Source organism: Aegilops tauschii, unplaced genomic scaffold (genome assembly GCF_002575655.3).
Source record: "Aegilops tauschii subsp. strangulata cultivar AL8/78 unplaced genomic scaffold, Aet v6.0 ptg000969l_obj, whole genome shotgun sequence".
In the NCBI taxonomy this organism is placed as follows: Eukaryota; Viridiplantae; Streptophyta; class Magnoliopsida; order Poales; family Poaceae; genus Aegilops; species Aegilops tauschii.
Window position 1 is genome coordinate 103,497 of NW_027333187.1, and position 26,645 is coordinate 130,141.

Sequence of the window (26,645 nt, forward strand, 5' to 3'; positions counted from 1 at the left end):
CCACTACACACACGATTGCACATTCCTTTGGCCGCTCCCGCTCAACTACGGAGACGAGTTTTACCACGGTTCAACCGCACCAGTGCCTATTTACCATGGTTTCGACCCCTTTCAGAACACGCTTGCCGCCGCTAGACGCGTGAATAATGAGCAGCGAGCTAAAACTTACCGTAAACGTGCAAAATAATAAAACGTGCTAAACATACGTCGCGCTCGTGCGTTTTGTTTTGCACGCGGTGCAAAACAAATTAAAAAGGGAATGCAACACGAGGACTTCCCAGGAGGTCACCCATCCTAGTACTACTCTCGCCCAAGCACGCTTAACTTCGGAGTTCTGATGGGATCCGGTGCTTTAGTGCTGGTATGATCGCATCCGACATGTTACCCCCGTCTTCGTCCCTTATGCTTGCCCCTCCCAGCTCCACTACACACACGATTGCACATTCCTTTGGCCGCTCCCGCTCAACTACGGAGACGAGTTTTACCACGGTTCAACCGCACCAGTGCCTATTTACCATGGTTTCGACCCCTTTCAGAACACGCTTGCCGCCGCTAGACGCGTGAATAATGAGCAGCGAGCTAAAACTTACCGTAAACGTGCAAAATAATAAAACGTGCTAAACATACGTCGCGCTCGTGCGTTTTGTTTTGCACGCGGTGCAAAACAAATTAAAAAGGGAATGCAACACGAGGACTTCCCAGGAGGTCACCCATCCTAGTACTACTCTCGCCCAAGCACGCTTAACTTCGGAGTTCTGATGGGATCCGGTGCTTTAGTGCTGGTATGATCGCATCCGACATGTTACCCCCGTCTTCGTCCCTTATGCTTGCCCCTCCCAGCTCCACTACACACACGATTGCACATTCCTTTGGCCGCTCCCGCTCAACTACGGAGACGAGTTTTACCACGGTTCAACCGCACCAGTGCCTATTTACCATGGTTTCGACCCCTTTCAGAACACGCTTGCCGCCGCTAGACGCGTGAATAATGAGCAGCGAGCTAAAACTTACCGTAAACGTGCAAAATAATAAAACGTGCTAAACATACGTCGCGCTCGTGCGTTTTGTTTTGCACGCGGTGCAAAACAAATTAAAAAGGGAATGCAACACGAGGACTTCCCAGGAGGTCACCCATCCTAGTACTACTCTCGCCCAAGCACGCTTAACTTCGGAGTTCTGATGGGATCCGGTGCTTTAGTGCTGGTATGATCGCATCCGACATGTTACCCCCGTCTTCGTCCCTTATGCTTGCCCCTCCCAGCTCCACTACACACACGATTGCACATTCCTTTGGCCGCTCCCGCTCAACTACGGAGACGAGTTTTACCACGGTTCAACCGCACCAGTGCCTATTTACCATGGTTTCGACCCCTTTCAGAACACGCTTGCCGCCGCTAGACGCGTGAATAATGAGCAGCGAGCTAAAACTTACCGTAAACGTGCAAAATAATAAAACGTGCTAAACATACGTCGCGCTCGTGCGTTTTGTTTTGCACGCGGTGCAAAACAAATTAAAAAGGGAATGCAACACGAGGACTTCCCAGGAGGTCACCCATCCTAGTACTACTCTCGCCCAAGCACGCTTAACTTCGGAGTTCTGATGGGATCCGGTGCTTTAGTGCTGGTATGATCGCATCCGACATGTTACCCCCGTCTTCGTCCCTTATGCTTGCCCCTCCCAGCTCCACTACACACACGATTGCACATTCCTTTGGCCGCTCCCGCTCAACTACGGAGACGAGTTTTACCACGGTTCAACCGCACCAGTGCCTATTTACCATGGTTTCGACCCCTTTCAGAACACGCTTGCCGCCGCTAGACGCGTGAATAATGAGCAGCGAGCTAAAACTTACCGTAAACGTGCAAAATAATAAAACGTGCTAAACATACGTCGCGCTCGTGCGTTTTGTTTTGCACGCGGTGCAAAACAAATTAAAAAGGGAATGCAACACGAGGACTTCCCAGGAGGTCACCCATCCTAGTACTACTCTCGCCCAAGCACGCTTAACTTCGGAGTTCTGATGGGATCCGGTGCTTTAGTGCTGGTATGATCGCATCCGACATGTTACCCCCGTCTTCGTCCCTTATGCTTGCCCCTCCCAGCTCCACTACACACACGATTGCACATTCCTTTGGCCGCTCCCGCTCAACTACGGAGACGAGTTTTACCACGGTTCAACCGCACCAGTGCCTATTTACCATGGTTTCGACCCCTTTCAGAACACGCTTGCCGCCGCTAGACGCGTGAATAATGAGCAGCGAGCTAAAACTTACCGTAAACGTGCAAAATAATAAAACGTGCTAAACATACGTCGCGCTCGTGCGTTTTGTTTTGCACGCGGTGCAAAACAAATTAAAAAGGGAATGCAACACGAGGACTTCCCAGGAGGTCACCCATCCTAGTACTACTCTCGCCCAAGCACGCTTAACTTCGGAGTTCTGATGGGATCCGGTGCTTTAGTGCTGGTATGATCGCATCCGACATGTTACCCCCGTCTTCGTCCCTTATGCTTGCCCCTCCCAGCTCCACTACACACACGATTGCACATTCCTTTGGCCGCTCCCGCTCAACTACGGAGACGAGTTTTACCACGGTTCAACCGCACCAGTGCCTATTTACCATGGTTTCGACCCCTTTCAGAACACGCTTGCCGCCGCTAGACGCGTGAATAATGAGCAGCGAGCTAAAACTTACCGTAAACGTGCAAAATAATAAAACGTGCTAAACATACGTCGCGCTCGTGCGTTTTGTTTTGCACGCGGTGCAAAACAAATTAAAAAGGGAATGCAACACGAGGACTTCCCAGGAGGTCACCCATCCTAGTACTACTCTCGCCCAAGCACGCTTAACTTCGGAGTTCTGATGGGATCCGGTGCTTTAGTGCTGGTATGATCGCATCCGACATGTTACCCCCGTCTTCGTCCCTTATGCTTGCCCCTCCCAGCTCCACTACACACACGATTGCACATTCCTTTGGCCGCTCCCGCTCAACTACGGAGACGAGTTTTACCACGGTTCAACCGCACCAGTGCCTATTTACCATGGTTTCGACCCCTTTCAGAACACGCTTGCCGCCGCTAGACGCGTGAATAATGAGCAGCGAGCTAAAACTTACCGTAAACGTGCAAAATAATAAAACGTGCTAAACATACGTCGCGCTCGTGCGTTTTGTTTTGCACGCGGTGCAAAACAAATTAAAAAGGGAATGCAACACGAGGACTTCCCAGGAGGTCACCCATCCTAGTACTACTCTCGCCCAAGCACGCTTAACTTCGGAGTTCTGATGGGATCCGGTGCTTTAGTGCTGGTATGATCGCATCCGACATGTTACCCCCGTCTTCGTCCCTTATGCTTGCCCCTCCCAGCTCCACTACACACACGATTGCACATTCCTTTGGCCGCTCCCGCTCAACTACGGAGACGAGTTTTACCACGGTTCAACCGCACCAGTGCCTATTTACCATGGTTTCGACCCCTTTCAGAACACGCTTGCCGCCGCTAGACGCGTGAATAATGAGCAGCGAGCTAAAACTTACCGTAAACGTGCAAAATAATAAAACGTGCTAAACATACGTCGCGCTCGTGCGTTTTGTTTTGCACGCGGTGCAAAACAAATTAAAAAGGGAATGCAACACGAGGACTTCCCAGGAGGTCACCCATCCTAGTACTACTCTCGCCCAAGCACGCTTAACTTCGGAGTTCTGATGGGATCCGGTGCTTTAGTGCTGGTATGATCGCATCCGACATGTTACCCCCGTCTTCGTCCCTTATGCTTGCCCCTCCCAGCTCCACTACACACACGATTGCACATTCCTTTGGCCGCTCCCGCTCAACTACGGAGACGAGTTTTACCACGGTTCAACCGCACCAGTGCCTATTTACCATGGTTTCGACCCCTTTCAGAACACGCTTGCCGCCGCTAGACGCGTGAATAATGAGCAGCGAGCTAAAACTTACCGTAAACGTGCAAAATAATAAAACGTGCTAAACATACGTCGCGCTCGTGCGTTTTGTTTTGCACGCGGTGCAAAACAAATTAAAAAGGGAATGCAACACGAGGACTTCCCAGGAGGTCACCCATCCTAGTACTACTCTCGCCCAAGCACGCTTAACTTCGGAGTTCTGATGGGATCCGGTGCTTTAGTGCTGGTATGATCGCATCCGACATGTTACCCCCGTCTTCGTCCCTTATGCTTGCCCCTCCCAGCTCCACTACACACACGATTGCACATTCCTTTGGCCGCTCCCGCTCAACTACGGAGACGAGTTTTACCACGGTTCAACCGCACCAGTGCCTATTTACCATGGTTTCGACCCCTTTCAGAACACGCTTGCCGCCGCTAGACGCGTGAATAATGAGCAGCGAGCTAAAACTTACCGTAAACGTGCAAAATAATAAAACGTGCTAAACATACGTCGCGCTCGTGCGTTTTGTTTTGCACGCGGTGCAAAACAAATTAAAAAGGGAATGCAACACGAGGACTTCCCAGGAGGTCACCCATCCTAGTACTACTCTCGCCCAAGCACGCTTAACTTCGGAGTTCTGATGGGATCCGGTGCTTTAGTGCTGGTATGATCGCATCCGACATGTTACCCCCGTCTTCGTCCCTTATGCTTGCCCCTCCCAGCTCCACTACACACACGATTGCACATTCCTTTGGCCGCTCCCGCTCAACTACGGAGACGAGTTTTACCACGGTTCAACCGCACCAGTGCCTATTTACCATGGTTTCGACCCCTTTCAGAACACGCTTGCCGCCGCTAGACGCGTGAATAATGAGCAGCGAGCTAAAACTTACCGTAAACGTGCAAAATAATAAAACGTGCTAAACATACGTCGCGCTCGTGCGTTTTGTTTTGCACGCGGTGCAAAACAAATTAAAAAGGGAATGCAACACGAGGACTTCCCAGGAGGTCACCCATCCTAGTACTACTCTCGCCCAAGCACGCTTAACTTCGGAGTTCTGATGGGATCCGGTGCTTTAGTGCTGGTATGATCGCATCCGACATGTTACCCCCGTCTTCGTCCCTTATGCTTGCCCCTCCCAGCTCCACTACACACACGATTGCACATTCCTTTGGCCGCTCCCGCTCAACTACGGAGACGAGTTTTACCACGGTTCAACCGCACCAGTGCCTATTTACCATGGTTTCGACCCCTTTCAGAACACGCTTGCCGCCGCTAGACGCGTGAATAATGAGCAGCGAGCTAAAACTTACCGTAAACGTGCAAAATAATAAAACGTGCTAAACATACGTCGCGCTCGTGCGTTTTGTTTTGCACGCGGTGCAAAACAAATTAAAAAGGGAATGCAACACGAGGACTTCCCAGGAGGTCACCCATCCTAGTACTACTCTCGCCCAAGCACGCTTAACTTCGGAGTTCTGATGGGATCCGGTGCTTTAGTGCTGGTATGATCGCATCCGACATGTTACCCCCGTCTTCGTCCCTTATGCTTGCCCCTCCCAGCTCCACTACACACACGATTGCACATTCCTTTGGCCGCTCCCGCTCAACTACGGAGACGAGTTTTACCACGGTTCAACCGCACCAGTGCCTATTTACCATGGTTTCGACCCCTTTCAGAACACGCTTGCCGCCGCTAGACGCGTGAATAATGAGCAGCGAGCTAAAACTTACCGTAAACGTGCAAAATAATAAAACGTGCTAAACATACGTCGCGCTCGTGCGTTTTGTTTTGCACGCGGTGCAAAACAAATTAAAAAGGGAATGCAACACGAGGACTTCCCAGGAGGTCACCCATCCTAGTACTACTCTCGCCCAAGCACGCTTAACTTCGGAGTTCTGATGGGATCCGGTGCTTTAGTGCTGGTATGATCGCATCCGACATGTTACCCCCGTCTTCGTCCCTTATGCTTGCCCCTCCCAGCTCCACTACACACACGATTGCACATTCCTTTGGCCGCTCCCGCTCAACTACGGAGACGAGTTTTACCACGGTTCAACCGCACCAGTGCCTATTTACCATGGTTTCGACCCCTTTCAGAACACGCTTGCCGCCGCTAGACGCGTGAATAATGAGCAGCGAGCTAAAACTTACCGTAAACGTGCAAAATAATAAAACGTGCTAAACATACGTCGCGCTCGTGCGTTTTGTTTTGCACGCGGTGCAAAACAAATTAAAAAGGGAATGCAACACGAGGACTTCCCAGGAGGTCACCCATCCTAGTACTACTCTCGCCCAAGCACGCTTAACTTCGGAGTTCTGATGGGATCCGGTGCTTTAGTGCTGGTATGATCGCATCCGACATGTTACCCCCGTCTTCGTCCCTTATGCTTGCCCCTCCCAGCTCCACTACACACACGATTGCACATTCCTTTGGCCGCTCCCGCTCAACTACGGAGACGAGTTTTACCACGGTTCAACCGCACCAGTGCCTATTTACCATGGTTTCGACCCCTTTCAGAACACGCTTGCCGCCGCTAGACGCGTGAATAATGAGCAGCGAGCTAAAACTTACCGTAAACGTGCAAAATAATAAAACGTGCTAAACATACGTCGCGCTCGTGCGTTTTGTTTTGCACGCGGTGCAAAACAAATTAAAAAGGGAATGCAACACGAGGACTTCCCAGGAGGTCACCCATCCTAGTACTACTCTCGCCCAAGCACGCTTAACTTCGGAGTTCTGATGGGATCCGGTGCTTTAGTGCTGGTATGATCGCATCCGACATGTTACCCCCGTCTTCGTCCCTTATGCTTGCCCCTCCCAGCTCCACTACACACACGATTGCACATTCCTTTGGCCGCTCCCGCTCAACTACGGAGACGAGTTTTACCACGGTTCAACCGCACCAGTGCCTATTTACCATGGTTTCGACCCCTTTCAGAACACGCTTGCCGCCGCTAGACGCGTGAATAATGAGCAGCGAGCTAAAACTTACCGTAAACGTGCAAAATAATAAAACGTGCTAAACATACGTCGCGCTCGTGCGTTTTGTTTTGCACGCGGTGCAAAACAAATTAAAAAGGGAATGCAACACGAGGACTTCCCAGGAGGTCACCCATCCTAGTACTACTCTCGCCCAAGCACGCTTAACTTCGGAGTTCTGATGGGATCCGGTGCTTTAGTGCTGGTATGATCGCATCCGACATGTTACCCCCGTCTTCGTCCCTTATGCTTGCCCCTCCCAGCTCCACTACACACACGATTGCACATTCCTTTGGCCGCTCCCGCTCAACTACGGAGACGAGTTTTACCACGGTTCAACCGCACCAGTGCCTATTTACCATGGTTTCGACCCCTTTCAGAACACGCTTGCCGCCGCTAGACGCGTGAATAATGAGCAGCGAGCTAAAACTTACCGTAAACGTGCAAAATAATAAAACGTGCTAAACATACGTCGCGCTCGTGCGTTTTGTTTTGCACGCGGTGCAAAACAAATTAAAAAGGGAATGCAACACGAGGACTTCCCAGGAGGTCACCCATCCTAGTACTACTCTCGCCCAAGCACGCTTAACTTCGGAGTTCTGATGGGATCCGGTGCTTTAGTGCTGGTATGATCGCATCCGACATGTTACCCCCGTCTTCGTCCCTTATGCTTGCCCCTCCCAGCTCCACTACACACACGATTGCACATTCCTTTGGCCGCTCCCGCTCAACTACGGAGACGAGTTTTACCACGGTTCAACCGCACCAGTGCCTATTTACCATGGTTTCGACCCCTTTCAGAACACGCTTGCCGCCGCTAGACGCGTGAATAATGAGCAGCGAGCTAAAACTTACCGTAAACGTGCAAAATAATAAAACGTGCTAAACATACGTCGCGCTCGTGCGTTTTGTTTTGCACGCGGTGCAAAACAAATTAAAAAGGGAATGCAACACGAGGACTTCCCAGGAGGTCACCCATCCTAGTACTACTCTCGCCCAAGCACGCTTAACTTCGGAGTTCTGATGGGATCCGGTGCTTTAGTGCTGGTATGATCGCATCCGACATGTTACCCCCGTCTTCGTCCCTTATGCTTGCCCCTCCCAGCTCCACTACACACACGATTGCACATTCCTTTGGCCGCTCCCGCTCAACTACGGAGACGAGTTTTACCACGGTTCAACCGCACCAGTGCCTATTTACCATGGTTTCGACCCCTTTCAGAACACGCTTGCCGCCGCTAGACGCGTGAATAATGAGCAGCGAGCTAAAACTTACCGTAAACGTGCAAAATAATAAAACGTGCTAAACATACGTCGCGCTCGTGCGTTTTGTTTTGCACGCGGTGCAAAACAAATTAAAAAGGGAATGCAACACGAGGACTTCCCAGGAGGTCACCCATCCTAGTACTACTCTCGCCCAAGCACGCTTAACTTCGGAGTTCTGATGGGATCCGGTGCTTTAGTGCTGGTATGATCGCATCCGACATGTTACCCCCGTCTTCGTCCCTTATGCTTGCCCCTCCCAGCTCCACTACACACACGATTGCACATTCCTTTGGCCGCTCCCGCTCAACTACGGAGACGAGTTTTACCACGGTTCAACCGCACCAGTGCCTATTTACCATGGTTTCGACCCCTTTCAGAACACGCTTGCCGCCGCTAGACGCGTGAATAATGAGCAGCGAGCTAAAACTTACCGTAAACGTGCAAAATAATAAAACGTGCTAAACATACGTCGCGCTCGTGCGTTTTGTTTTGCACGCGGTGCAAAACAAATTAAAAAGGGAATGCAACACGAGGACTTCCCAGGAGGTCACCCATCCTAGTACTACTCTCGCCCAAGCACGCTTAACTTCGGAGTTCTGATGGGATCCGGTGCTTTAGTGCTGGTATGATCGCATCCGACATGTTACCCCCGTCTTCGTCCCTTATGCTTGCCCCTCCCAGCTCCACTACACACACGATTGCACATTCCTTTGGCCGCTCCCGCTCAACTACGGAGACGAGTTTTACCACGGTTCAACCGCACCAGTGCCTATTTACCATGGTTTCGACCCCTTTCAGAACACGCTTGCCGCCGCTAGACGCGTGAATAATGAGCAGCGAGCTAAAACTTACCGTAAACGTGCAAAATAATAAAACGTGCTAAACATACGTCGCGCTCGTGCGTTTTGTTTTGCACGCGGTGCAAAACAAATTAAAAAGGGAATGCAACACGAGGACTTCCCAGGAGGTCACCCATCCTAGTACTACTCTCGCCCAAGCACGCTTAACTTCGGAGTTCTGATGGGATCCGGTGCTTTAGTGCTGGTATGATCGCATCCGACATGTTACCCCCGTCTTCGTCCCTTATGCTTGCCCCTCCCAGCTCCACTACACACACGATTGCACATTCCTTTGGCCGCTCCCGCTCAACTACGGAGACGAGTTTTACCACGGTTCAACCGCACCAGTGCCTATTTACCATGGTTTCGACCCCTTTCAGAACACGCTTGCCGCCGCTAGACGCAGTGAATAATGAGCAGCGAGCTAAAACTTACCGTAAACGTGCAAAATAATAAAACGTGCTAAACATACGTCGCGCTCGTGCGTTTTGTTTTGCACGCGGTGCAAAACAAATTAAAAAGGGAATGCAACACGAGGACTTCCCAGGAGGTCACCCATCCTAGTACTACTCTCGCCCAAGCACGCTTAACTTCGGAGTTCTGATGGGATCCGGTGCTTTAGTGCTGGTATGATCGCATCCGACATGTTACCCCCGTCTTCGTCCCTTATGCTTGCCCCTCCCAGCTCCACTACACACACGATTGCACATTCCTTTGGCCGCTCCCGCTCAACTACGGAGACGAGTTTTACCACGGTTCAACCGCACCAGTGCCTATTTACCATGGTTTCGACCCCTTTCAGAACACGCTTGCCGCCGCTAGACGCGTGAATAATGAGCAGCGAGCTAAAACTTACCGTAAACGTGCAAAATAATAAAACGTGCTAAACATACGTCGCGCTCGTGCGTTTTGTTTTGCACGCGGTGCAAAACAAATTAAAAAGGGAATGCAACACGAGGACTTCCCAGGAGGTCACCCATCCTAGTACTACTCTCGCCCAAGCACGCTTAACTTCGGAGTTCTGATGGGATCCGGTGCTTTAGTGCTGGTATGATCGCATCCGACATGTTACCCCCGTCTTCGTCCCTTATGCTTGCCCCTCCCAGCTCCACTACACACACGATTGCACATTCCTTTGGCCGCTCCCGCTCAACTACGGAGACGAGTTTTACCACGGTTCAACCGCACCAGTGCCTATTTACCATGGTTTCGACCCCTTTCAGAACACGCTTGCCGCCGCTAGACGCGTGAATAATGAGCAGCGAGCTAAAACTTACCGTAAACGTGCAAAATAATAAAACGTGCTAAACATACGTCGCGCTCGTGCGTTTTGTTTTGCACGCGGTGCAAAACAAATTAAAAAGGGAATGCAACACGAGGACTTCCCAGGAGGTCACCCATCCTAGTACTACTCTCGCCCAAGCACGCTTAACTTCGGAGTTCTGATGGGATCCGGTGCTTTAGTGCTGGTATGATCGCATCCGACATGTTACCCCCGTCTTCGTCCCTTATGCTTGCCCCTCCCAGCTCCACTACACACACGATTGCACATTCCTTTGGCCGCTCCCGCTCAACTACGGAGACGAGTTTTACCACGGTTCAACCGCACCAGTGCCTATTTACCATGGTTTCGACCCCTTTCAGAACACGCTTGCCGCCGCTAGACGCGTGAATAATGAGCAGCGAGCTAAAACTTACCGTAAACGTGCAAAATAATAAAACGTGCTAAACATACGTCGCGCTCGTGCGTTTTGTTTTGCACGCGGTGCAAAACAAATTAAAAAGGGAATGCAACACGAGGACTTCCCAGGAGGTCACCCATCCTAGTACTACTCTCGCCCAAGCACGCTTAACTTCGGAGTTCTGATGGGATCCGGTGCTTTAGTGCTGGTATGATCGCATCCGACATGTTACCCCCGTCTTCGTCCCTTATGCTTGCCCCTCCCAGCTCCACTACACACACGATTGCACATTCCTTTGGCCGCTCCCGCTCAACTACGGAGACGAGTTTTACCACGGTTCAACCGCACCAGTGCCTATTTACCATGGTTTCGACCCCTTTCAGAACACGCTTGCCGCCGCTAGACGCGTGAATAATGAGCAGCGAGCTAAAACTTACCGTAAACGTGCAAAATAATAAAACGTGCTAAACATACGTCGCGCTCGTGCGTTTTGTTTTGCACGCGGTGCAAAACAAATTAAAAAGGGAATGCAACACGAGGACTTCCCAGGAGGTCACCCATCCTAGTACTACTCTCGCCCAAGCACGCTTAACTTCGGAGTTCTGATGGGATCCGGTGCTTTAGTGCTGGTATGATCGCATCCGACATGTTACCCCCGTCTTCGTCCCTTATGCTTGCCCCTCCCAGCTCCACTACACACACGATTGCACATTCCTTTGGCCGCTCCCGCTCAACTACGGAGACGAGTTTTACCACGGTTCAACCGCACCAGTGCCTATTTACCATGGTTTCGACCCCTTTCAGAACACGCTTGCCGCCGCTAGACGCGTGAATAATGAGCAGCGAGCTAAAACTTACCGTAAACGTGCAAAATAATAAAACGTGCTAAACATACGTCGCGCTCGTGCGTTTTGTTTTGCACGCGGTGCAAAACAAATTAAAAAGGGAATGCAACACGAGGACTTCCCAGGAGGTCACCCATCCTAGTACTACTCTCGCCCAAGCACGCTTAACTTCGGAGTTCTGATGGGATCCGGTGCTTTAGTGCTGGTATGATCGCATCCGACATGTTACCCCCGTCTTCGTCCCTTATGCTTGCCCCTCCCAGCTCCACTACACACACGATTGCACATTCCTTTGGCCGCTCCCGCTCAACTACGGAGACGAGTTTTACCACGGTTCAACCGCACCAGTGCCTATTTACCATGGTTTCGACCCCTTTCAGAACACGCTTGCCGCCGCTAGACGCGTGAATAATGAGCAGCGAGCTAAAACTTACCGTAAACGTGCAAAATAATAAAACGTGCTAAACATACGTCGCGCTCGTGCGTTTTGTTTTGCACGCGGTGCAAAACAAATTAAAAAGGGAATGCAACACGAGGACTTCCCAGGAGGTCACCCATCCTAGTACTACTCTCGCCCAAGCACGCTTAACTTCGGAGTTCTGATGGGATCCGGTGCTTTAGTGCTGGTATGATCGCATCCGACATGTTACCCCCGTCTTCGTCCCTTATGCTTGCCCCTCCCAGCTCCACTACACACACGATTGCACATTCCTTTGGCCGCTCCCGCTCAACTACGGAGACGAGTTTTACCACGGTTCAACCGCACCAGTGCCTATTTACCATGGTTTCGACCCCTTTCAGAACACGCTTGCCGCCGCTAGACGCGTGAATAATGAGCAGCGAGCTAAAACTTACCGTAAACGTGCAAAATAATAAAACGTGCTAAACATACGTCGCGCTCGTGCGTTTTGTTTTGCACGCGGTGCAAAACAAATTAAAAAGGGAATGCAACACGAGGACTTCCCAGGAGGTCACCCATCCTAGTACTACTCTCGCCCAAGCACGCTTAACTTCGGAGTTCTGATGGGATCCGGTGCTTTAGTGCTGGTATGATCGCATCCGACATGTTACCCCCGTCTTCGTCCCTTATGCTTGCCCCTCCCAGCTCCACTACACACACGATTGCACATTCCTTTGGCCGCTCCCGCTCAACTACGGAGACGAGTTTTACCACGGTTCAACCGCACCAGTGCCTATTTACCATGGTTTCGACCCCTTTCAGAACACGCTTGCCGCCGCTAGACGCGTGAATAATGAGCAGCGAGCTAAAACTTACCGTAAACGTGCAAAATAATAAAACGTGCTAAACATACGTCGCGCTCGTGCGTTTTGTTTTGCACGCGGTGCAAAACAAATTAAAAAGGGAATGCAACACGAGGACTTCCCAGGAGGTCACCCATCCTAGTACTACTCTCGCCCAAGCACGCTTAACTTCGGAGTTCTGATGGGATCCGGTGCTTTAGTGCTGGTATGATCGCATCCGACATGTTACCCCCGTCTTCGTCCCTTATGCTTGCCCCTCCCAGCTCCACTACACACACGATTGCACATTCCTTTGGCCGCTCCCGCTCAACTACGGAGACGAGTTTTACCACGGTTCAACCGCACCAGTGCCTATTTACCATGGTTTCGACCCCTTTCAGAACACGCTTGCCGCCGCTAGACGCTGTGAATAATGAGCAGCGAGCTAAAACTTACCGTAAACGTGCAAAATAATAAAACGTGCTAAACATACGTCGCGCTCGTGCGTTTTGTTTTGCACGCGGTGCAAAACAAATTAAAAAGGGAATGCAACACGAGGACTTCCCAGGAGGTCACCCATCCTAGTACTACTCTCGCCCAAGCACGCTTAACTTCGGAGTTCTGATGGGATCCGGTGCTTTAGTGCTGGTATGATCGCATCCGACATGTTACCCCCGTCTTCGTCCCTTATGCTTGCCCCTCCCAGCTCCACTACACACACGATTGCACATTCCTTTGGCCGCTCCCGCTCAACTACGGAGACGAGTTTTACCACGGTTCAACCGCACCAGTGCCTATTTACCATGGTTTCGACCCCTTTCAGAACACGCTTGCCGCCGCTAGACGCGTGAATAATGAGCAGCGAGCTAAAACTTACCGTAAACGTGCAAAATAATAAAACGTGCTAAACATACGTCGCGCTCGTGCGTTTTGTTTTGCACGCGGTGCAAAACAAATTAAAAAGGGAATGCAACACGAGGACTTCCCAGGAGGTCACCCATCCTAGTACTACTCTCGCCCAAGCACGCTTAACTTCGGAGTTCTGATGGGATCCGGTGCTTTAGTGCTGGTATGACCGCATCCGACATGTTACCCCCGTCTTCGTCCCTTATGCTTGCCCCTCCCAGCTCCACTACACACACGATTGCACATTCCTTTGGCCGCTCCCGCTCAACTACGGAGACGAGTTTTACACGGTTCAACCGCACCAGTGCCTATTTACCATGGTTTCGACCCCTTTCAGAACACGCTTGCCGCCGCTAGACGCGTGAATAATGAGCAGCGAGCTAAAACTTACCGTAAACGTGCAAAATAATAAAACGTGCTAAACATACGTCGCGCTCGTGCGTTTTGTTTTGCACGCGGTGCAAAACAAATTAAAAAGGGAATGCAACACGAGGACTTCCCAGGAGGTCACCCATCCTAGTACTACTCTCGCCCAAGCACGCTTAACTTCGGAGTTCTGATGGGATCCGGTGCTTTAGTGCTGGTATGACCGCATCCGACATGTTACCCCCGTCTTCGTCCCTTATGCTTGCCCCTCCCAGCTCCACTACACACACGATTGCACATTCCTTTGGCCGCTCCCGCTCAACTACGGAGACGAGTTTTACCACGGTTCAACCGCACCAGTGCCTATTTACCATGGTTTCGACCCCTTTCAGAACACGCTTGCCGCCGCTAGACGCTGTGAATAATGAGCAGCGAGCTAAAACTTACCGTAAACGTGCAAAATAATAAAACGTGCTAAACATACGTCGCGCTCGTGCGTTTTGTTTTGCACGCGGTGCAAAACAAATTAAAAAGGGAATGCAACACGAGGACTTCCCAGGAGGTCACCCATCCTAGTACTACTCTCGCCCAAGCACGCTTAACTTCGGAGTTCTGATGGGATCCGGTGCTTTAGTGCTGGTATGACCGCATCCGACATGTTACCCCCGTCTTCGTCCCTTATGCTTGCCCCTCCCAGCTCCACTACACACACGATTGCACATTCCTTTGGCCGCTCCCGCTCAACTACGGAGACGAGTTTTACCACGGTTCAACCGCACCAGTGCCTATTTACCATGGTTTCGACCCCTTTCAGAACACGCTTGCCGCCGCTAGACGCGTGAATAATGAGCAGCGAGCTAAAACTTACCGTAAACGTGCAAAATAATAAAACGTGCTAAACATACGTCGCGCTCGTGCGTTTTGTTTTGCACGCGGTGCAAAACAAATTAAAAAGGGAATGCAACACGAGGACTTCCCAGGAGGTCACCCATCCTAGTACTACTCTCGCCCAAGCACGCTTAACTTCGGAGTTCTGATGGGATCCGGTGCTTTAGTGCTGGTATGACCGCATCCGACATGTTACCCCCGTCTTCGTCCCTTATGCTTGCCCCTCCCAGCTCCACTACACACACGATTGCACATTCCTTTGGCCGCTCCCGCTCAACTACGGAGACGAGTTTTACCACGGTTCAACCGCACCAGTGCCTATTTACCATGGTTTCGACCCCTTTCAGAACACGCTTGCCGCCGCTAGACGCGTGAATAATGAGCAGCGAGCTAAAACTTACCGTAAACGTGCAAAATAATAAAACGTGCTAAACATACGTCGCGCTCGTGCGTTTTGTTTTGCACGCGGTGCAAAACAAATTAAAAAGGGAATGCAACACGAGGACTTCCCAGGAGGTCACCCATCCTAGTACTACTCTCGCCCAAGCACGCTTAACTTCGGAGTTCTGATGGGATCCGTGCTTTAGTGCTGGTATGACCGCATCCGACATGTTACCCCCGTCTTCGTCCCTTATGCTTGCCCCTCCCAGCTCCACTACACACACGATTGCACATTCCTTTGGCCGCTCCCGCTCAACTACGGAGACGAGTTTTACCACGGTTCAACCGCACCAGTGCCTATTTACCATGGTTTCGACCCCTTTCAGAACACGCTTGCCGCCGCTAGACGCGTGAATAATGAGCAGCGAGCTAAAACTTACCGTAAACGTGCAAAATAATAAAACGTGCTAAACATACGTCGCGCTCGTGCGTTTTGTTTTGCACGCGGTGCAAAACAAATTAAAAAGGGAATGCAACACGAGGACTTCCCAGGAGGTCACCCATCCTAGTACTACTCTCGCCCAAGCACGCTTAACTTCGGAGTTCTGATGGGATCCGGTGCTTTAGTGCTGGTATGACCGCATCCGACATGTTACCCCCGTCTTCGTCCCTTATGCTTGCCCCTCCCAGCTCCACTACACACACGATTGCACATTCCTTTGGCCGCTCCCGCTCAACTACGGAGACGAGTTTTACCACGGTTCAACCGCACCAGTGCCTATTTACCATGGTTTCGACCCCTTTCAGAACACGCTTGCCGCCGCTAGACGCAGTGAATAATGAGCAGCGAGCTAAAACTTACCGTAAACGTGCAAAATAATAAAACGTGCTAAACATACGTCGCGCTCGTGCGTTTTGTTTTGCACGCGGTGCAAAACAAATTAAAAAGGGAATGCAACACGAGGACTTCCCAGGAGGTCACCCATCCTAGTACTACTCTCGCCCAAGCACGCTTAACTTCGGAGTTCTGATGGGATCCGGTGCTTTAGTGCTGGTATGACCGCATCCGACATGTTACCCCCGTCTTCGTCCCTTATGCTTGCCCCTCCCAGCTCCACTACACACACGATTGCACATTCCTTTGGCCGCTCCCGCTCAACTACGGAGACGAGTTTTACCACGGTTCAACCGCACCAGTGCCTATTTACCATGGTTTCGACCCCTTTCAGAACACGCTTGCCGCCGCTAGACGCGTGAATAATGAGCAGCGAGCTAAAACTTACCGTAAACGTGCAAAATAATAAAACGTGCTAAACATACGTCGCGCTCGTGCGTTTTGTTTTGCACGCGGTGCAAAACAAATTAAAAAGGGAATGCAACACGAGGACTTCCCAGGAGGTCACCCATCCTAGTACTACTCTCGCCCAAGCACGCTTAACTTCGGAGTTCTGATGGGATCCGGTGCTTTAGTGCTGGTATGACCGCATCCGACATGTTACCCCCGTCTTCGTCCCTTACGCTTGCCCCTCCCAGCTCCACTACACACACGATTGCACATTCCTTTGGCCGCTCCCGCTCAACTACGGAGACGAGTTTTACCACGGTTCAACCGCACCAGTGCCTATTTACCATGGTTTCGACCCCTTTCAGAACACGCTTGCCGCCGCTAGACGCGTGAATAATGAGCAGCGAGCTAAAACTTACCGTAAACGTGCAAAATAATAAAACGTGCTAAACATACGTCGCGCTCGTGCGTTTTGTTTTGCACGCGGTGCAAAAACAAATTAAAAAGGGAATGCAACACGAGGACTTCCCAGGAGGTCACCCATCCTAGTACTACTCTCGCCCAAGCACGCTTAACTTCGGAGTTCTGATGGGATCCGGTGCTTTAGTGCTGGTATGACCGCATCCGACATGTTACCCCCGTCTTCGTCCCTTACGCTTGCCCCTCCCAGCTCCACTACACACACGATTGCACATTCCTTTGGCCGCTCCCGCTCAACTACGGAGACGAGTTTTACCACGGTTCAACCGCACCAGTGCCTATTTACCATGGTTTCGACCCCTTTCAGAACACGCTTGCCGCCGCTAGACGCTGTGAATAATGAGCAGCGAGCTAAAACTTACCGTAAACGTGCAAAATAATAAAACGTGCTAAACATACGTCGCGCTCGTGCGTTTTGTTTTGCACGCGGTGCAAAACAAATTAAAAAGGGAATGCAACACGAGGACTTCCCAGGAGGTCACCCATCCTAGTACTACTCTCGCCCAAGCACGCTTAACTTCGGAGTTCTGATGGGATCCGGTGCTTTAGTGCTGGTATGATCGCATCCGACATGTTACCCCCGTCTTCGTCCCTTATGCTTGCCCCTCCCAGCTCCACTACACACACGATTGCACATTCCTTTGGCCGCTCCCGCTCAACTACGGAGACGAGTTTTACCACGGTTCAACCGCACCAGTGCCTATTTACCATGGTTTCGACCCCTTTCAGAACACGCTTGCCGCCGCTAGACGCGTGAATAATGAGCAGCGAGCTAAAACTTACCGTAAACGTGCAAAATAATAAAACGTGCTAAACATACGTCGCGCTCGTGCGTTTTGTTTTGCACGCGGTGCAAAACAAATTAAAAAGGGAATGCAACACGAGGACTTCCCAGGAGGTCACCCATCCTAGTACTACTCTCGCCCAAGCACGCTTAACTTCGGAGTTCTGATGGGATCCGGTGCTTTAGTGCTGGTATGATCGCATCCGACATGTTACCCCCGTCTTCGTCCCTTATGCTTGCCCCTCCCAGCTCCACTACACACACGATTGCACATTCCTTTGGCCGCTCCCGCTCAACTACGGAGACGAGTTTTACCACGGTTCAACCGCACCAGTGCCTATTTATCATGGTTTCGACCCCTTTCAGAACACGCTTGCCGCCGCTAGACGCGTGAATAATGAGCAGCGAGCTAAAACTTACCGTAAACGTGCAAAATAATAAAACGTGCTAAACATACGTCGCGCTCGTGCGTTTTGTTTTGCACGCGGTGCAAAACAAATTAAAAAGGGAATGCAACACGAGGACTTCCCAGGAGGTCACCCATCCTAGTACTACTCTCGCCCAAGCACGCTTAACTTCGGAGTTCTGATGGGATCCGGTGCTTTAGTGCTGGTATGACCGCATCCGACATGTTACCCCCGTCTTCGTCCCTTACGCTTGCCCCTCCCAGCTCCACTACACACACGATTGCACATTCCTTTGGCCGCTCCCGCTCAACTACGGAGACGAGTTTTACCACGGTTCAACCGCACCAGTGCCTATTTACCATGGTTTCGACCCCTTTCAGAACACGCTTGCCGCCGCTAGACGCGTGAATAATGAGCAGCGAGCTAAAACTTACCGTAAACGTGCAAAATAATAAAACGTGCTAAACATACGTCGCGCTCGTGCGTTTTGTTTTGCACGCGGTGCAAAACAAATTAAAAAGGGAATGCAACACGAGGACTTCCCAGGAGGTCACCCATCCTAGTACTACTCTCGCCCAAGCACGCTTAACTTCGGAGTTCTGATGGGATCCGGTGCTTTAGTGCTGGTATGACCGCATCCGACATGTTACCCCCGTCTTCGTCCCTTACGCTTGCCCCTCCCAGCTCCACTACACACACGATTGCACATTCCTTTGGCCGCTCCCGCTCAACTACGGAGACGAGTTTTACCACGGTTCAACCGCACCAGTGCCTATTTACCATGGTTTCGACCCCTTTCAGAACACGCTTGCCGCCGCTAGACGCGTGAATAATGAGCAGCGAGCTAAAACTTACCGTAAACGTGCAAAATAATAAAACGTGCTAAACATACGTCGCGCTCGTGCGTTTTGTTTTGCACGCGGTGCAAAACAAATTAAAAAGGGAATGCAACACGAGGACTTCCCAGGAGGTCACCCATCCTAGTACTACTCTCGCCCAAGCACGCTTAACTTCGGAGTTCTGATGGGATCCGGTGCTTTAGTGCTGGTATGATCGCATCCGACATGTTACCCCCGTCTTCGTCCCTTATGCTTGCCCCTCCCAGCTCCACTACACACACGATTGCACATTCCTTTGGCCGCTCCCGCTCAACTACGGAGACGAGTTTTACCACGGTTCAACCGCACCAGTGCCTATTTACCATGGTTTCGACCCCTTTCAGAACACGCTTGCCGCCGCTAGACGCGTGAATAATGAGCAGCGAGCTAAAACTTACCGTAAACGTGCAAAATAATAAAACGTGCTAAACATACGTCGCGCTCGTGCGTTTTGTTTTGCACGCGGTGCAAAACAAATTAAAAAGGGAATGCAACACGAGGACTTCCCAGGAGGTCACCCATCCTAGTACTACTCTCGCCCAAGCACGCTTAACTTCGGAGTTCTGATGGGATCCGGTGCTTTAGTGCTGGTATGATCGCATCCGACATGTTACCCCCGTCTTCGTCCCTTATGCTTGCCCCTCCCAGCTCCACTACACACACGATTGCACATTCCTTTGGCCGCTCCCGCTCAACTACGGAGACGAGTTTTACCACGGTTCAACCGCACCAGTGCCTATTTATCATGGTTTCGACCCCTTTCAGAACACGCTTGCCGCCGCTAGACGCGTGAATAATGAGCAGCGAGCTAAAACTTACCGTAAACGTGCAAAATAATAAAACGTGCTAAACATACGTCGCGCTCGTGCGTTTTGTTTTGCACGCGGTGCAAAACAAATTAAAAAGGGAATGCAACACGAGGACTTCCCAGGAGGTCACCCATCCTAGTACTACTCTCGCCCAAGCACGCTTAACTTCGGAGTTCTGATGGGATCCGGTGCTTTAGTGCTGGTATGACCGCATCCGACATGTTACCCCCGTCTTCGTCCCTTACGCTTGCCCCTCCCAGCTCCACTACACACACGATTGCACATTCCTTTGGCCGCTCCCGCTCAACTACGGAGACGAGTTTTACCACGGTTCAACCGCACCAGTGCCTATTTACCATGGTTTCGACCCCTTTCAGAACACGCTTGCCGCCGCTAGACGCGTGAATAATGAGCAGCGAGCTAAAACTTACCGTAAACGTGCAAAATAATAAAACGTGCTAAACATACGTCGCGCTCGTGCGTTTTGTTTTGCACGCGGTGCAAAACAAATTAAAAAGGGAATGCAACACGAGGACTTCCCAGGAGGTCACCCATCCTAGTACTACTCTCGCCCAAGCACGCTTAACTTCGGAGTTCTGATGGGATCCGGTGCTTTAGTGCTGGTATGATCGCATCCGACATGTTACCCCCGTCTTCGTCCCTTATGCTTGCCCCTCCCAGCTCCACTACACACACGATTGCACATTCCTTTGGCCGCTCCCGCTCAACTACGGAGACGAGTTTTACCACGGTTCAACCGCACCAGTGCCTATTTACCATGGTTTCGACCCCTTTCAGAACATGCTTGCCGCCGCTAGACGCGTGAATAATGAGCAGCGAGCTAAAACTTACCGTAAACGTGCAAAATAATAAAACGTGCTAAACATACGTCGCGCTCGTGCGTTTTGTTTTGCACGCGGTGCAAAACAAATTAAAAAGGGAATGCAACACGAGGACTTCCCAGGAGGTCACCCATCCTAGTACTACTCTCGCCCAAGCACGCTTAACTTCGGAGTTCTGATGGGATCCGGTGCTTTAGTGCTGGTATGATCGCATCCGACATGTTACCCCCGTCTTCGTCCCTTATGCTTGCCCCTCCCAGCTCCACTACACACACGATTGCACATTCCTTTGGCCGCTCCCGCTCAACTACGGAGACGAGTTTTACCACGGTTCAACCGCACCAGTGCCTATTTACCATGGTTTCGACCCCTTTCAGAACACGCTTGCCGCCGCTAGACGCGTGAATAATGAGCAGCGAGCTAAAACTTACCGTAAACGTGCAAAATAATAAAACGTGCTAAACATACGTCGCGCTCGTGCGTTTTGTTTTGCACGCGGTGCAAAACAAATTAAAAAGGGAATGCAACACGAGGACTTCCCAGGAGGTCACCCATCCTAGTACTACTCTCGCCCAAGCACGCTTAACTTCGGAGTTCTGATGGGATCCGGTGCTTTAGTGCTGGTATGATCGCATCCGACATGTTACCCCCGTCTTCGTCCCTTATGCTTGCCCCTCCCAGCTCCACTACACACACGATTGCACATTCCTTTGGCCGCTCCCGCTCAACTACGGAGACGAGTTTTACCACGGTTCAACCGCACCAGTGCCTATTTATCATGGTTTCGACCCCTTTCAGAACACGCTTGCCGCCGCTAGACGCGTGAATAATGAGCAGCGAGCTAAAACTTACCGTAAACGTGCAAAATAATAAAACGTGCTAAACATACGTCGCGCTCGTGCGTTTTGTTTTGCACGCGGTGCAAAACAAATTAAAAAGGGAATGCAACACGAGGACTTCCCAGGAGGTCACCCATCCTAGTACTACTCTCGCCCAAGCACGCTTAACTTCGGAGTTCTGATGGGATCCGGTGCTTTAGTGCTGGTATGACCGCATCAGACATGTTACCCCCGTCTTCGTCCCTTACGCTTGCCCCTCCCAGCTCCACTACACACACGATTGCACATTCCTTTGGCCGCTCCCGCTCAACTACGGAGACGAGTTTTACCACGGTTCAACCGCACCAGTGCCTATTTACCATGGTTTCGACCCCTTTCAGAACACGCTTGCCGCCGCTAGACGCGTGAATAATGAGCAGCGAGCTAAAACTTACCGTAAACGTGCAAAATAATAAAACGTGCTAAACATACGTCGCGCTCGTGCGTTTTGTTTTGCACGCGGTGCAAAACAAATTAAAAAGGGAATGCAACACGAGGACTTCCCAGGAGGTCACCCATCCTAGTACTACTCTCGCCCAAGCACGCTTAACTTCGGAGTTCTGATGGGATCCGGTGCTTTAGTGCTGGTATGACCGCATCCGACATGTTACCCCCGTCTTCGTCCCTTACGCTTGCCCCTCCCAGCTCCACTACACACACGATTGCACATTCCTTTGGCCGCTCCCGCTCAACTACGGAGACGAGTTTTACCACGGTTCAACCGCACCAGTGCCTATTTACCATGGTTTCGACCCCTTTCAGAACACGCTTGCCGCCGCTAGACGCGTGAATAATGAGCAGCGAGCTAAAACTTACCGTAAACGTGCAAAATAATAAAACGTGCTAAACATACGTCGCGCTCGTGCGTTTTGTTTTGCACGCGGTGCAAAACAAATTAAAAAGGGAATGCAACACGAGGACTTCCCAGGAGGTCACCCATCCTAGTACTACTCTCGCCCAAGCACGCTTAACTTCGGAGTTCTGATGGGATCCGGTGCTTTAGTGCTAGTATGATCGCATCCGACATGTTACCCCCGTCTTCGTCCCTTATGCTTGCCCCTCCCAGCTCCACTACACACACGATTGCACATTCCTTTGGCCGCTCCCGCTCAACTACGGAGACGAGTTTTACCACGGTTCAACCGCACCAGTGCCTATTTACCATGGTTTCGACCCCTTTCAGAACACGCTTGCCGCCGCTAGACGCGTGAATAATGAGCAGCGAGCTAAAACTTACCGTAAACGTGCAAAATAATAAAACGTGCTAAACATACGTCGCGCTCGTGCGTTTTGTTTTGCACGCGGTGCAAAACAAATTAAAAAGGGAATGCAACACGAGGACTTCCCAGGAGGTCACCCATCCTAGTACTACTCTCGCCCAAGCACGCTTAACTTCGGAGTTCTGATGGGATCCGGTGCTTTAGTGCTGGTATGACCGCATCCGACATGTTACCCCCGTCTTCGTCCCTTATGCTTGCCCCTCCCAGCTCCACTACACACACGATTGCACATTCCTTTGGCCGCTCCCGCTCAACTACGGAGACGAGTTTTACCACGGTTCAACCGCACCAGTGCCTATTTACCATGGTTTCGACCCCTTTCAGAACACGCTTGCCGCCGCTAGACGCGTGAATAATGAGCAGCGAGCTAAAACTTACCGTAAACGTGCAAAATAATAAAACGTGCTAAACATACGTCGCGCTCGTGCGTTTTGTTTTGCACGCGGTGCAAAACAAATTAAAAAGGGAATGCAACACGAGGACTTCCCAGGAGGTCACCCATCCTAGTACTACTCTCGCCCAAGCACGCTTAACTTCGGAGTTCTGATGGGATCCGGTGCTTTAGTGCTGGTATGACCGCATCCGACATGTTACCCCCGTCTTCGTCCCTTATGCTTGCCCCTCCCAGCTCCACTACACACACGATTGCACATTCCTTTGGCCGCTCCCGCTCAACTACGGAGACGAGTTTTACCACGGTTCAACCGCACCAGTGCCTATTTACCATGGTTTCGACCCCTTTCAGAACACGCTTGCCGCCGCTAGACGCGTGAATAATGAGCAGCGAGCTAAAACTTACCGTAAACGTGCAAAATAATAAAACGTGCTAAACATACGTCGCGCTCGTGCGTTTTGTTTTGCACGCGGTGCAAAACAAATTAAAAAGGGAATGCAACACGAGGACTTCCCAGGAGGTCACCCATCCTAGTACTACTCTCGCCCAAGCACGCTTAACTTCGGAGTTCTGATGGGATCCGGTGCTTTAGTGCTGGTATGACCGCATCCGACATGTTACCCCCGTCTTCGTCCCTTATGCTTGCCCCTCCCAGCTCCACTACACACACGATTGCACATTCCTTTGGCCGCTCCCGCTCAACTACGGAGACGAGTTTTACCACGGTTCAACCGCACCAGTGCCTATTTACCATGGTTTCGACCCCTTTCAGAACACGCTTGCCGCCGCTAGACGCGTGAATAATGAGCAGCGAGCTAAAACTTACCGTAAACGTGCAAAATAATAAAACGTGCTAAACATACGTCGCGCTCGTGCGTTTTGTTTTGCACGCGGTGCAAAACAAATTAAAAAGGGAATGCAACACGAGGACTTCCCAGGAGGTCACCCATCCTAGTACTACTCTCGCCCAAGCACGCTTAACTTCGGAGTTCTGATGGGATCCGGTGCTTTAGTGCTGGTATGACCGCATCCGACATGTTACCCCCGTCTTCGTCCCTTATGCTTGCCCCTCCCAGCTCCACTACACACACGATTGCACATTCCTTTGGCCGCTCCCGCTCAACTACGGAGACGAGTTTTACCACGGTTCAACCGCACCAGTGCCTATTTACCATGGTTTCGACCCCTTTCAGAACACGCTTGCCGCCGCTAGACGCGTGAATAATGAGCAGCGAGCTAAAACTTACCGTAAACGTGCAAAATAATAAAACGTGCTAAACATACGTCGCGCTCGTGCGTTTTGTTTTGCACGCGGTGCAAAACAAATTAAAAAGGGAATGCAACACGAGGACTTCCCAGGAGGTCACCCATCCTAGTACTACTCTCGCCCAAGCACGCTTAACTTCGGAGTTCTGATGGGATCCGGTGCTTTAGTGCTGGTATGACCGCATCCGACATGTTACCCCCGTCTTCGTCCCTTATGCTTGCCCCTCCCAGCTCCACTACACACACGATTGCACATTCCTTTGGCCGCTCCCGCTCAACTACGGAGACGAGTTTTACCACGGTTCAACCGCACCAGTGCCTATTTACCATGGTTTCGACCCCTTTCAGAACACGCTTGCCGCCGCTAGACGCGTGAATAATGAGCAGCGAGCTAAAACTTACCGTAAACGTGCAAAATAATAAAACGTGCTAAACATACGTCGCGCTCGTGCGTTTTGTTTTGCACGCGGTGCAAAACAAATTAAAAAGGGAATGCAACACGAGGACTTCCCAGGAGGTCACCCATCCTAGTACTACTCTCGCCCAAGCACGCTTAACTTCGGAGTTCTGATGGGATCCGGTGCTTTAGTGCTGGTATGACCGCATCCGACATGTTACCCCCGTCTTCGTCCCTTATGCTTGCCCCTCCCAGCTCCACTACACACACGATTGCACATTCCTTTGGCCGCTCCCGCTCAACTACGGAGACGAGTTTTACCACGGTTCAACCGCACCAGTGCCTATTTACCATGGTTTCGACCCCTTTCAGAACACGCTTGCCGCCGCTAGACGCGTGAATAATGAGCAGCGAGCTAAAACTTACCGTAAACGTGCAAAATAATAAAACGTGCTAAACATACGTCGCGCTCGTGCGTTTTGTTTTGCACGCGGTGCAAAACAAATTAAAAAGGGAATGCAACACGAGGACTTCCCAGGAGGTCACCCATCCTAGTACTACTCTCGCCCAAGCACGCTTAACTTCGGAGTTCTGATGGGATCCGGTGCTTTAGTGCTGGTATGATCGCATCCGACATGTTACCCCCGTCTTCGTCCCTTATGCTTGCCCCTCCCAGCTCCACTACACACACGATTGCACATTCCTTTGGCCGCTCCCGCTCAACTACGGAGACGAGTTTTACCACGGTTCAACCGCACCAGTGCCTATTTACCATGGTTTCGACCCCTTTCAGAACACGCTTGCCGCCGCTAGACGCGTGAATAATGAGCAGCGAGCTAAAACTTACCGTAAACGTGCAAAATAATAAAACGTGCTAAACATACGTCGCGCTCGTGCGTTTTGTTTTGCACGCGGTGCAAAACAAATTAAAAAGGGAATGCAACACGAGGACTTCCCAGGAGGTCACCCATCCTAGTACTACTCTCGCCCAAGCACGCTTAACTTCGGAGTTCTGATGGGATCCGGTGCTTTAGTGCTGGTATGATCGCATCCGACATGTTAGCCCCGTCTTCGTCCCTTACGCTTGCCCCTCCCAGCTCCACTACACACACGATTGCACATTCCTTTGGCCGCTCCCGCTCAACTACGGAGACGAGTTTTACCACGGTTCAACCGCACCAGTGCCTATTTACCATGGTTTCGACCCCTTTCAGAACACGCTTGCCGCCGCTAGACGCGTGAATAATGAGCAGCGAGCTAAAACTTACCGTAAACGTGCAAAATAATAAAACGTGCTAAACATACGTCGCGCTCGTGCGTTTTGTTTTGCACGCGGTGCAAAACAAATTAAAAAGGGAATGCAACACGAGGACTTCCCAGGAGGTCACCCATCCTAGTACTACTCTCGCCCAAGCACGCTTAACTTCGGAGTTCTGATGGGATCCGGTGCTTTAGTGCTGGTATGATCGCATCCGACATGTTACCCCCGTCTTCGTCCCTTACGCTTGCCCCTCCCAGCTCCACTACACACACGATTGCACATTCCTTTGGCCGCTCCCGCTCAACTACGGAGACGAGTTTTACCACGGTTCAACCGCACCAGTGCCTATTTACCATGGTTTCGACCCCTTTCAGAAC

General features: G+C 51.1%; 63 non-coding genes across 63 annotated transcripts; all 63 read right to left on the reverse strand.

The window, feature by feature from the left end:
• Nucleotides 1-256: 256 nt before the first annotated feature.
• On the reverse strand, nucleotides 257-375 carry LOC141036215 (5S ribosomal RNA). Its single transcript, XR_012197718.1, has one exon. It is a non-coding gene; the product is annotated as a 5S ribosomal RNA (ribosomal RNA).
• Nucleotides 376-677: 302 nt separating this feature from the next.
• LOC141036216 (5S ribosomal RNA) lies at nucleotides 678-796 on the reverse strand. The gene has a single exon (XR_012197719.1). It is a non-coding gene; the product is annotated as a 5S ribosomal RNA (ribosomal RNA).
• A 302-nt stretch (nucleotides 797-1,098) lies between these two features.
• On the reverse strand, nucleotides 1,099-1,217 carry LOC141036217 (5S ribosomal RNA). The gene has a single exon (XR_012197720.1). It is a non-coding gene; the product is annotated as a 5S ribosomal RNA (ribosomal RNA).
• A 302-nt stretch (nucleotides 1,218-1,519) lies between these two features.
• Nucleotides 1,520-1,638, reverse strand: LOC141036218 (5S ribosomal RNA). Its single transcript, XR_012197721.1, has one exon. It is a non-coding gene; the product is annotated as a 5S ribosomal RNA (ribosomal RNA).
• A 302-nt stretch (nucleotides 1,639-1,940) lies between these two features.
• Nucleotides 1,941-2,059, reverse strand: LOC141036219 (5S ribosomal RNA). Its single transcript, XR_012197722.1, has one exon. It is a non-coding gene; the product is annotated as a 5S ribosomal RNA (ribosomal RNA).
• Nucleotides 2,060-2,361: 302 nt separating this feature from the next.
• LOC141036220 (5S ribosomal RNA) lies at nucleotides 2,362-2,480 on the reverse strand. The gene has a single exon (XR_012197723.1). It is a non-coding gene; the product is annotated as a 5S ribosomal RNA (ribosomal RNA).
• Nucleotides 2,481-2,782: 302 nt separating this feature from the next.
• Nucleotides 2,783-2,901, reverse strand: LOC141036221 (5S ribosomal RNA). Its single transcript, XR_012197724.1, has one exon. It is a non-coding gene; the product is annotated as a 5S ribosomal RNA (ribosomal RNA).
• Nucleotides 2,902-3,203: 302 nt separating this feature from the next.
• Nucleotides 3,204-3,322, reverse strand: LOC141036222 (5S ribosomal RNA). Its single transcript, XR_012197725.1, has one exon. It is a non-coding gene; the product is annotated as a 5S ribosomal RNA (ribosomal RNA).
• A 302-nt stretch (nucleotides 3,323-3,624) lies between these two features.
• Nucleotides 3,625-3,743, reverse strand: LOC141036223 (5S ribosomal RNA). Its single transcript, XR_012197726.1, has one exon. It is a non-coding gene; the product is annotated as a 5S ribosomal RNA (ribosomal RNA).
• Nucleotides 3,744-4,045: 302 nt separating this feature from the next.
• LOC141036225 (5S ribosomal RNA) lies at nucleotides 4,046-4,164 on the reverse strand. The gene has a single exon (XR_012197728.1). It is a non-coding gene; the product is annotated as a 5S ribosomal RNA (ribosomal RNA).
• Nucleotides 4,165-4,466: 302 nt separating this feature from the next.
• Nucleotides 4,467-4,585, reverse strand: LOC141036226 (5S ribosomal RNA). The gene has a single exon (XR_012197729.1). It is a non-coding gene; the product is annotated as a 5S ribosomal RNA (ribosomal RNA).
• A 302-nt stretch (nucleotides 4,586-4,887) lies between these two features.
• Nucleotides 4,888-5,006, reverse strand: LOC141036227 (5S ribosomal RNA). The gene has a single exon (XR_012197730.1). It is a non-coding gene; the product is annotated as a 5S ribosomal RNA (ribosomal RNA).
• Nucleotides 5,007-5,308: 302 nt separating this feature from the next.
• Nucleotides 5,309-5,427, reverse strand: LOC141036228 (5S ribosomal RNA). The gene has a single exon (XR_012197731.1). It is a non-coding gene; the product is annotated as a 5S ribosomal RNA (ribosomal RNA).
• A 302-nt stretch (nucleotides 5,428-5,729) lies between these two features.
• Nucleotides 5,730-5,848, reverse strand: LOC141036229 (5S ribosomal RNA). Its single transcript, XR_012197732.1, has one exon. It is a non-coding gene; the product is annotated as a 5S ribosomal RNA (ribosomal RNA).
• Nucleotides 5,849-6,150: 302 nt separating this feature from the next.
• LOC141036230 (5S ribosomal RNA) lies at nucleotides 6,151-6,269 on the reverse strand. The gene has a single exon (XR_012197733.1). It is a non-coding gene; the product is annotated as a 5S ribosomal RNA (ribosomal RNA).
• A 302-nt stretch (nucleotides 6,270-6,571) lies between these two features.
• Nucleotides 6,572-6,690, reverse strand: LOC141036231 (5S ribosomal RNA). The gene has a single exon (XR_012197734.1). It is a non-coding gene; the product is annotated as a 5S ribosomal RNA (ribosomal RNA).
• Nucleotides 6,691-6,992: 302 nt separating this feature from the next.
• On the reverse strand, nucleotides 6,993-7,111 carry LOC141036232 (5S ribosomal RNA). Its single transcript, XR_012197735.1, has one exon. It is a non-coding gene; the product is annotated as a 5S ribosomal RNA (ribosomal RNA).
• Nucleotides 7,112-7,413: 302 nt separating this feature from the next.
• Nucleotides 7,414-7,532, reverse strand: LOC141036233 (5S ribosomal RNA). Its single transcript, XR_012197736.1, has one exon. It is a non-coding gene; the product is annotated as a 5S ribosomal RNA (ribosomal RNA).
• Nucleotides 7,533-7,834: 302 nt separating this feature from the next.
• On the reverse strand, nucleotides 7,835-7,953 carry LOC141036234 (5S ribosomal RNA). The gene has a single exon (XR_012197737.1). It is a non-coding gene; the product is annotated as a 5S ribosomal RNA (ribosomal RNA).
• A 302-nt stretch (nucleotides 7,954-8,255) lies between these two features.
• LOC141036236 (5S ribosomal RNA) lies at nucleotides 8,256-8,374 on the reverse strand. The gene has a single exon (XR_012197739.1). It is a non-coding gene; the product is annotated as a 5S ribosomal RNA (ribosomal RNA).
• Nucleotides 8,375-8,676: 302 nt separating this feature from the next.
• LOC141036237 (5S ribosomal RNA) lies at nucleotides 8,677-8,795 on the reverse strand. The gene has a single exon (XR_012197740.1). It is a non-coding gene; the product is annotated as a 5S ribosomal RNA (ribosomal RNA).
• A 302-nt stretch (nucleotides 8,796-9,097) lies between these two features.
• On the reverse strand, nucleotides 9,098-9,216 carry LOC141036238 (5S ribosomal RNA). The gene has a single exon (XR_012197741.1). It is a non-coding gene; the product is annotated as a 5S ribosomal RNA (ribosomal RNA).
• A 303-nt stretch (nucleotides 9,217-9,519) lies between these two features.
• LOC141036239 (5S ribosomal RNA) lies at nucleotides 9,520-9,638 on the reverse strand. Its single transcript, XR_012197742.1, has one exon. It is a non-coding gene; the product is annotated as a 5S ribosomal RNA (ribosomal RNA).
• Nucleotides 9,639-9,940: 302 nt separating this feature from the next.
• Nucleotides 9,941-10,059, reverse strand: LOC141036240 (5S ribosomal RNA). Its single transcript, XR_012197743.1, has one exon. It is a non-coding gene; the product is annotated as a 5S ribosomal RNA (ribosomal RNA).
• Nucleotides 10,060-10,361: 302 nt separating this feature from the next.
• LOC141036242 (5S ribosomal RNA) lies at nucleotides 10,362-10,480 on the reverse strand. The gene has a single exon (XR_012197745.1). It is a non-coding gene; the product is annotated as a 5S ribosomal RNA (ribosomal RNA).
• A 302-nt stretch (nucleotides 10,481-10,782) lies between these two features.
• Nucleotides 10,783-10,901, reverse strand: LOC141036243 (5S ribosomal RNA). The gene has a single exon (XR_012197746.1). It is a non-coding gene; the product is annotated as a 5S ribosomal RNA (ribosomal RNA).
• Nucleotides 10,902-11,203: 302 nt separating this feature from the next.
• Nucleotides 11,204-11,322, reverse strand: LOC141036244 (5S ribosomal RNA). Its single transcript, XR_012197747.1, has one exon. It is a non-coding gene; the product is annotated as a 5S ribosomal RNA (ribosomal RNA).
• Nucleotides 11,323-11,624: 302 nt separating this feature from the next.
• Nucleotides 11,625-11,743, reverse strand: LOC141036245 (5S ribosomal RNA). Its single transcript, XR_012197748.1, has one exon. It is a non-coding gene; the product is annotated as a 5S ribosomal RNA (ribosomal RNA).
• A 302-nt stretch (nucleotides 11,744-12,045) lies between these two features.
• On the reverse strand, nucleotides 12,046-12,164 carry LOC141036246 (5S ribosomal RNA). The gene has a single exon (XR_012197749.1). It is a non-coding gene; the product is annotated as a 5S ribosomal RNA (ribosomal RNA).
• Nucleotides 12,165-12,466: 302 nt separating this feature from the next.
• LOC141036248 (5S ribosomal RNA) lies at nucleotides 12,467-12,585 on the reverse strand. Its single transcript, XR_012197751.1, has one exon. It is a non-coding gene; the product is annotated as a 5S ribosomal RNA (ribosomal RNA).
• Nucleotides 12,586-12,887: 302 nt separating this feature from the next.
• LOC141036249 (5S ribosomal RNA) lies at nucleotides 12,888-13,006 on the reverse strand. Its single transcript, XR_012197752.1, has one exon. It is a non-coding gene; the product is annotated as a 5S ribosomal RNA (ribosomal RNA).
• A 303-nt stretch (nucleotides 13,007-13,309) lies between these two features.
• Nucleotides 13,310-13,428, reverse strand: LOC141036250 (5S ribosomal RNA). The gene has a single exon (XR_012197753.1). It is a non-coding gene; the product is annotated as a 5S ribosomal RNA (ribosomal RNA).
• A 302-nt stretch (nucleotides 13,429-13,730) lies between these two features.
• LOC141036268 (5S ribosomal RNA) lies at nucleotides 13,731-13,849 on the reverse strand. Its single transcript, XR_012197771.1, has one exon. It is a non-coding gene; the product is annotated as a 5S ribosomal RNA (ribosomal RNA).
• Nucleotides 13,850-14,150: 301 nt separating this feature from the next.
• Nucleotides 14,151-14,269, reverse strand: LOC141036270 (5S ribosomal RNA). Its single transcript, XR_012197773.1, has one exon. It is a non-coding gene; the product is annotated as a 5S ribosomal RNA (ribosomal RNA).
• Nucleotides 14,270-14,572: 303 nt separating this feature from the next.
• Nucleotides 14,573-14,691, reverse strand: LOC141036271 (5S ribosomal RNA). The gene has a single exon (XR_012197774.1). It is a non-coding gene; the product is annotated as a 5S ribosomal RNA (ribosomal RNA).
• A 302-nt stretch (nucleotides 14,692-14,993) lies between these two features.
• LOC141036272 (5S ribosomal RNA) lies at nucleotides 14,994-15,112 on the reverse strand. Its single transcript, XR_012197775.1, has one exon. It is a non-coding gene; the product is annotated as a 5S ribosomal RNA (ribosomal RNA).
• Nucleotides 15,113-15,414: 302 nt separating this feature from the next.
• On the reverse strand, nucleotides 15,415-15,532 carry LOC141036304 (5S ribosomal RNA). The gene has a single exon (XR_012197806.1). It is a non-coding gene; the product is annotated as a 5S ribosomal RNA (ribosomal RNA).
• Nucleotides 15,533-15,834: 302 nt separating this feature from the next.
• LOC141036273 (5S ribosomal RNA) lies at nucleotides 15,835-15,953 on the reverse strand. Its single transcript, XR_012197776.1, has one exon. It is a non-coding gene; the product is annotated as a 5S ribosomal RNA (ribosomal RNA).
• Nucleotides 15,954-16,256: 303 nt separating this feature from the next.
• On the reverse strand, nucleotides 16,257-16,375 carry LOC141036274 (5S ribosomal RNA). Its single transcript, XR_012197777.1, has one exon. It is a non-coding gene; the product is annotated as a 5S ribosomal RNA (ribosomal RNA).
• Nucleotides 16,376-16,677: 302 nt separating this feature from the next.
• On the reverse strand, nucleotides 16,678-16,796 carry LOC141036275 (5S ribosomal RNA). The gene has a single exon (XR_012197778.1). It is a non-coding gene; the product is annotated as a 5S ribosomal RNA (ribosomal RNA).
• A 303-nt stretch (nucleotides 16,797-17,099) lies between these two features.
• Nucleotides 17,100-17,218, reverse strand: LOC141036276 (5S ribosomal RNA). The gene has a single exon (XR_012197779.1). It is a non-coding gene; the product is annotated as a 5S ribosomal RNA (ribosomal RNA).
• A 303-nt stretch (nucleotides 17,219-17,521) lies between these two features.
• On the reverse strand, nucleotides 17,522-17,640 carry LOC141036251 (5S ribosomal RNA). The gene has a single exon (XR_012197754.1). It is a non-coding gene; the product is annotated as a 5S ribosomal RNA (ribosomal RNA).
• Nucleotides 17,641-17,942: 302 nt separating this feature from the next.
• LOC141036252 (5S ribosomal RNA) lies at nucleotides 17,943-18,061 on the reverse strand. The gene has a single exon (XR_012197755.1). It is a non-coding gene; the product is annotated as a 5S ribosomal RNA (ribosomal RNA).
• Nucleotides 18,062-18,363: 302 nt separating this feature from the next.
• On the reverse strand, nucleotides 18,364-18,482 carry LOC141036277 (5S ribosomal RNA). Its single transcript, XR_012197780.1, has one exon. It is a non-coding gene; the product is annotated as a 5S ribosomal RNA (ribosomal RNA).
• A 302-nt stretch (nucleotides 18,483-18,784) lies between these two features.
• On the reverse strand, nucleotides 18,785-18,903 carry LOC141036278 (5S ribosomal RNA). The gene has a single exon (XR_012197781.1). It is a non-coding gene; the product is annotated as a 5S ribosomal RNA (ribosomal RNA).
• Nucleotides 18,904-19,205: 302 nt separating this feature from the next.
• Nucleotides 19,206-19,324, reverse strand: LOC141036253 (5S ribosomal RNA). Its single transcript, XR_012197756.1, has one exon. It is a non-coding gene; the product is annotated as a 5S ribosomal RNA (ribosomal RNA).
• A 302-nt stretch (nucleotides 19,325-19,626) lies between these two features.
• On the reverse strand, nucleotides 19,627-19,745 carry LOC141036254 (5S ribosomal RNA). The gene has a single exon (XR_012197757.1). It is a non-coding gene; the product is annotated as a 5S ribosomal RNA (ribosomal RNA).
• Nucleotides 19,746-20,047: 302 nt separating this feature from the next.
• On the reverse strand, nucleotides 20,048-20,166 carry LOC141036279 (5S ribosomal RNA). The gene has a single exon (XR_012197782.1). It is a non-coding gene; the product is annotated as a 5S ribosomal RNA (ribosomal RNA).
• Nucleotides 20,167-20,468: 302 nt separating this feature from the next.
• LOC141036255 (5S ribosomal RNA) lies at nucleotides 20,469-20,587 on the reverse strand. Its single transcript, XR_012197758.1, has one exon. It is a non-coding gene; the product is annotated as a 5S ribosomal RNA (ribosomal RNA).
• Nucleotides 20,588-20,889: 302 nt separating this feature from the next.
• Nucleotides 20,890-21,008, reverse strand: LOC141036256 (5S ribosomal RNA). The gene has a single exon (XR_012197759.1). It is a non-coding gene; the product is annotated as a 5S ribosomal RNA (ribosomal RNA).
• A 302-nt stretch (nucleotides 21,009-21,310) lies between these two features.
• LOC141036257 (5S ribosomal RNA) lies at nucleotides 21,311-21,429 on the reverse strand. Its single transcript, XR_012197760.1, has one exon. It is a non-coding gene; the product is annotated as a 5S ribosomal RNA (ribosomal RNA).
• Nucleotides 21,430-21,731: 302 nt separating this feature from the next.
• Nucleotides 21,732-21,850, reverse strand: LOC141036297 (5S ribosomal RNA). The gene has a single exon (XR_012197799.1). It is a non-coding gene; the product is annotated as a 5S ribosomal RNA (ribosomal RNA).
• A 302-nt stretch (nucleotides 21,851-22,152) lies between these two features.
• On the reverse strand, nucleotides 22,153-22,271 carry LOC141036281 (5S ribosomal RNA). Its single transcript, XR_012197784.1, has one exon. It is a non-coding gene; the product is annotated as a 5S ribosomal RNA (ribosomal RNA).
• Nucleotides 22,272-22,573: 302 nt separating this feature from the next.
• LOC141036291 (5S ribosomal RNA) lies at nucleotides 22,574-22,692 on the reverse strand. Its single transcript, XR_012197793.1, has one exon. It is a non-coding gene; the product is annotated as a 5S ribosomal RNA (ribosomal RNA).
• A 302-nt stretch (nucleotides 22,693-22,994) lies between these two features.
• On the reverse strand, nucleotides 22,995-23,113 carry LOC141036282 (5S ribosomal RNA). The gene has a single exon (XR_012197785.1). It is a non-coding gene; the product is annotated as a 5S ribosomal RNA (ribosomal RNA).
• Nucleotides 23,114-23,415: 302 nt separating this feature from the next.
• Nucleotides 23,416-23,534, reverse strand: LOC141036283 (5S ribosomal RNA). Its single transcript, XR_012197786.1, has one exon. It is a non-coding gene; the product is annotated as a 5S ribosomal RNA (ribosomal RNA).
• Nucleotides 23,535-23,836: 302 nt separating this feature from the next.
• On the reverse strand, nucleotides 23,837-23,955 carry LOC141036284 (5S ribosomal RNA). Its single transcript, XR_012197787.1, has one exon. It is a non-coding gene; the product is annotated as a 5S ribosomal RNA (ribosomal RNA).
• Nucleotides 23,956-24,257: 302 nt separating this feature from the next.
• Nucleotides 24,258-24,376, reverse strand: LOC141036285 (5S ribosomal RNA). The gene has a single exon (XR_012197788.1). It is a non-coding gene; the product is annotated as a 5S ribosomal RNA (ribosomal RNA).
• A 302-nt stretch (nucleotides 24,377-24,678) lies between these two features.
• On the reverse strand, nucleotides 24,679-24,797 carry LOC141036286 (5S ribosomal RNA). The gene has a single exon (XR_012197789.1). It is a non-coding gene; the product is annotated as a 5S ribosomal RNA (ribosomal RNA).
• Nucleotides 24,798-25,099: 302 nt separating this feature from the next.
• LOC141036287 (5S ribosomal RNA) lies at nucleotides 25,100-25,218 on the reverse strand. The gene has a single exon (XR_012197790.1). It is a non-coding gene; the product is annotated as a 5S ribosomal RNA (ribosomal RNA).
• Nucleotides 25,219-25,520: 302 nt separating this feature from the next.
• LOC141036259 (5S ribosomal RNA) lies at nucleotides 25,521-25,639 on the reverse strand. Its single transcript, XR_012197762.1, has one exon. It is a non-coding gene; the product is annotated as a 5S ribosomal RNA (ribosomal RNA).
• A 302-nt stretch (nucleotides 25,640-25,941) lies between these two features.
• Nucleotides 25,942-26,060, reverse strand: LOC141036260 (5S ribosomal RNA). The gene has a single exon (XR_012197763.1). It is a non-coding gene; the product is annotated as a 5S ribosomal RNA (ribosomal RNA).
• Nucleotides 26,061-26,362: 302 nt separating this feature from the next.
• LOC141036261 (5S ribosomal RNA) lies at nucleotides 26,363-26,481 on the reverse strand. The gene has a single exon (XR_012197764.1). It is a non-coding gene; the product is annotated as a 5S ribosomal RNA (ribosomal RNA).
• Between the last annotated feature and the right edge of the window lie 164 nt (nucleotides 26,482-26,645).